A 4,307-nucleotide genomic window follows, 5' to 3' on the forward strand; every position below is an offset into this window, starting at 1 on the left:
GGGTGAGTTTGTTCCTAAAAGATGTTCACATTTATTATGTGAACATCTTTTAGGAACAAACTAATTACACAAGAGGCTCCTTATAAAAATAGATTATTATTACTTAATAATAGACTTAAAACATAATTCATGTGATAAGCAGACATTGTTGAGCAGATAATGGATTTAATTTATTGATCTATTGAATACACACCTAGTATTGTTGAAACATTATACAATTATTTAATGGATTAAAGAAGTTAATGAAATAAGATCCAGCATATTATGTTACACAGTTTACCATGGTAATCAGACAGTAAACTGTTAAAGAACGAGAGATGGATAACTCTCTACAAGATGTTTTCTATTTAAACTTTATTTAGGGATCTGGAACCGGTGCCGGAGAGGAGGGAGATAAAATAATACACGTTTGTGCTCTCTGGTGTGTTATCAGTGACCCTGAATGAGCAAAGCTCTTTCCACATTGACTGGAGTAAGGTTTCTCTCCTGTGTGTATGCGTTGGTGTGTAGTCAGCGTAAGACTTTCTTCTAAACTAAACTACAGCCAAATATACTGTATTTATAACTAACTCCCTTCTGTCTATGTATATAAATTGTATACAATAAAATAAATAACAATAAACGTAACTATTAATAGCTACAATAAAGCTAACGTTAGCTAGCTAATGACAAGCGCATCTCTGCTGCCTGGATGCTTTCACGTTTCTCTCGTCTGGGTTTTTTGCTGTTAGCTAACACATGGACAATCAGTAGCCTACTGCAGTAGTCAGACTACACAAATTACCAACATTTCATTTTTACACTGCACAATTCATTGAGAACAGTCAGCACTCGAATGCTAACTAACGAAAGTTAGTTGATTGTAACATTGACACTGTCTATGTGCTAACAGGTTTAACGAACGTCAGTTGATTGTAACATTGACACTGTGTGTGCTGACTACAGGTTTGGAGGCCACTCTAAAGATGAACCCTCTTCTGTGTCACGAACCGACTCAAAGCCCGTAACAAAAGGGAGACAACGTGGAGATAAAGAATAACAAAATATATTTATTAACTAAGTACAATATACAATGGTGTGTGTAATCAGTAATCAGTAGTGTAAGTGAGTGTTTTGCATGCATGAATGTGATAATGCAGGGTGTTGAAAGGTGCTAAAGCAAACAACCAAAAAGCACCAAGATTCACAACAAAATCTGTAAAGGTGTCTGCATGGAGAGAGTCTCCTCCATGAATGGGGAAGTGGTGTATTTATCCTATGACACAGCGGGCCCAGGTGTTTCCCATGTAGCTGACGACCCTCCCAACTCCGCCCACCGGCATCCTAATAAGGAAACAAGAACAAAGAGAGAATACGGCAGACAGAGTGGGAGGGTCGTCACACCTGACACCTCTGGAGCAGTGCTGCAGGTAAAACATGGGTACATGATTAAACATTAAGACGCAATAAGTTGTGTTATCATGAATATATATACTCAGCTAGAGGAGACAACATGATAAATGAAAAAATATAATTTATTCCTCTTCTTTCTCAACTTTCACTCCATTTCTCTCTCGTTCTCTTTCACCTTCTCTAGGATCCTTCGCTCCACCCTACTGTGTCTGTCTGTGTCTTCTCTCCCTGCCCCATACAGTCTGTGATGTCATGAGGGACTCTCTTTTCCATGATCATCTATTCTCCGTAGCCCCTCTCCAAGCTGCACCTCTCCGGCCTGGACCGTCGCCTAGCGACCCCGCTCAGACCCTTGAGCCGTTGCCAGAAGCAACAGTGTAGCCTCCATGGAGGAGGCGAGGATGATGTCACTCATTATAAGACCTTGGTTACACCTGTGACACATGCAGGGTAGTCTCTTAGAAAAAAGGATTCCAAATGGGTTCTTCGGCTGTCCCCATAGGAGAACCCTTTTGGGTTTCAGGTAGAACCCTTTTGGGTTCCAGTTGTGTTGTGACAAGGTAGGGGTGGTATACAGAACATAGCCCAATTTGGTAAAAGACCCAAGTCCATATTATGGAAAGAACAGCTCAAATAAGCAAAGAGAAACAACAGTCCATCATTACTTTAAGTCAGGAAGGTCAGTCAATACGGAAAATGTCAAGAACTTTGAGTTTCTTCAAGTGCAGTCGCAAAAACCATCAAGCGTTATGATGAAACTGGCTCTCATGAGGACCCCCACAGGAAAGGAAGACCCATAGTTACATGCTTCACAGGGTTCAACTAACAGACATATCTCAACATCAACTGTTCACAGGAATCAGGCATTCATGGTTGAATTGCTGCAAAGAAACCACTACTAAAGGACACCAATAATAATGAGAGACTTGCTTGGGCCAAGAAACACGAGCAATGGACATTAGACGGGTGGGAATCTGTCCTTTGGTCTGATGAGTCCACATTTGAGATTTTTGGTTCTAACCTCCGTGTCTTTGTGAGACACAGAGTTGGTGAACGGATGATCTCCCCATGTGTGGTTCCCACCATGAAGCATGGAGGAGGCGTGGGGGTGCTTTCCTGGTGACACCGTCGGTCATTTATTTAGAATTCAAGGTACACTTAACCAGCATGGCTACCACAGCATTTTGCAGCGATACGCCATCCCATCTAGTTTGCGCTTAGTGGGACTATCATTTGTTTTTCAACAGGACAATGACCTAAAACACACCAGGCTGTGTCAGGACTATTTGACCAATAACAAGAGTGATGGAGTGCTGCATCAAAATGAAGTGATGGCACCGGAGGGGATGGCTGCCGTCTTACCGGCTCTTAACCAACCATGCTATTTTGTTGTTTTTTCGCGTTGTTCCTAACTTGTTCTGTACATAATGTTGCTGCTACCGTCTCTTATGACCGAAAAGAGCTTCTGGAAATCAGAACTGCGATTACTCACCTCAGATTAGACAGAGTTTTTCTTCAATGATTTGGACTGGAGGGATATGCTACCCGACCAGGCCCAGATTCCTGTCATTCGCTGGAGAAGGAAACAGAGATTTTGCGGAAAAAGATCAGGGTGCCTTGTGAGGATCAGGTTGACAAGTCGCTAATCTGCCTTTGCCTTCCGTCCTGCTAGCTAACGTTTAATCACTGGAAAATAAATGGGACAAACTGAAAGCACGTATATCCTACCAATGGGACGTTAAAAAAAATAATATCTTATGTTTCACCAAGTCGTGGCTGAACGACAACATAATCAACATGCAGCTGGCTGGATATACACTGTATGGGCAGGATAGAACAGCGTTGTCTGGTAAGACAAGGGGTGGCGGACTATGCATTTTTATAAATAACAGCTGGTGCACGGTATCTAAGGAAGTTTTGCTCGTCTGAGGTAGAGTATCTCATGATAAGCTGTAGACCACACTATCTACCGAGAGAGTTTTCATCTGTATTTTTCATAGCTGTCTACATACCACCACAGACCGTTGCTGGCACTAAAACCTCACTCAATGAGCTGTATACCACCATAAGAAAACAGGAAACCGCTCATCCAGAGGTTGCGCTCCTAGTGGCCACAATCATCTATTTTGTCTTAATAACATTGAAGGAGAGGTTGTTGTCCTGGCACCACACGGACAGGTCTCTGACCTCCTCCCTATAGGCTGCGCTCCTAGTGGCCAAAAACTCTAGACCACCTTTACTCCACACAGAGATACACATACAAAGCTCTCCCTCACCCTCCATTTGGCAAATCTGACCATAATTCTATCCTCCTGATTCCTGCTTACAAGTAAAAATTAAAGCAGGAAGCACCAGTGACTCGGTCTATAAAAAAGTGGTCAGATGAAGCAGATGCTAAACTACAGGACTGTTTTGCTAGCACAGTCTGGAGTGTGTTCTGGGATTCAAATCAAATCAAATTGTATTAGTCACATGCGCCAAATACAACAGGTGTAGTAGACCTTACAGTGAAATGCTTACTTACGAGTCCCTAACCAACAATGCAGTTACATTTTTGGGGGGTAAGAATAAGAGATAAAAGTAACAAGTAATTAAAGAGCAGCAGTAAAATTGCAATAGCGAGACTATATACAGGGGGGTACAGATACAGAGTCAATGTGCGGGGGCACCGGTTAGTTGAGGTTGTATGTACATGTAGGTAGAGTTATTAAAGTGAATATGCATAGATGATAGCAACAGAGAGTAGCAGCAGCATAAAGAGGGGGGGGGGGGGCAATGAAGATGGTTTGGGTAGCCATTCGATTAGATGTTCAGGAGTCGTATGGCTTGGGGGTAGGAGCTGTTTAGAAGCCTCTTGGATCTAGACTTGGTGCTCCGGTACCGCTTGCCGTGCGGTAGCAGAGAGAACAGTCTAT

General features: G+C 42.5%; 1 long non-coding RNA gene across 1 annotated transcript; it reads right to left on the reverse strand.

Moving 5' to 3' along the window:
- Positions 1 to 1,029: 1,029 nt before the first annotated feature.
- On the reverse strand, positions 1,030 to 3,924 carry LOC129839976 (uncharacterized). The gene is made up of 2 exons (XR_008757137.1): positions 2,885 to 3,924; positions 1,030 to 1,323 (listed from the first exon to the last, which is right to left on the reverse strand). It is a non-coding gene; the product is annotated as an uncharacterized LOC129839976 (long non-coding RNA).
- Between the last annotated feature and the right edge of the window lie 383 nt (positions 3,925 to 4,307).

The sequence above is a fragment of the Salvelinus fontinalis genome, chromosome 40 (genome assembly GCF_029448725.1).
Source record: "Salvelinus fontinalis isolate EN_2023a chromosome 40, ASM2944872v1, whole genome shotgun sequence".
Lineage (NCBI taxonomy): Eukaryota > Metazoa > Chordata > Actinopteri > Salmoniformes > Salmonidae > Salvelinus > Salvelinus fontinalis.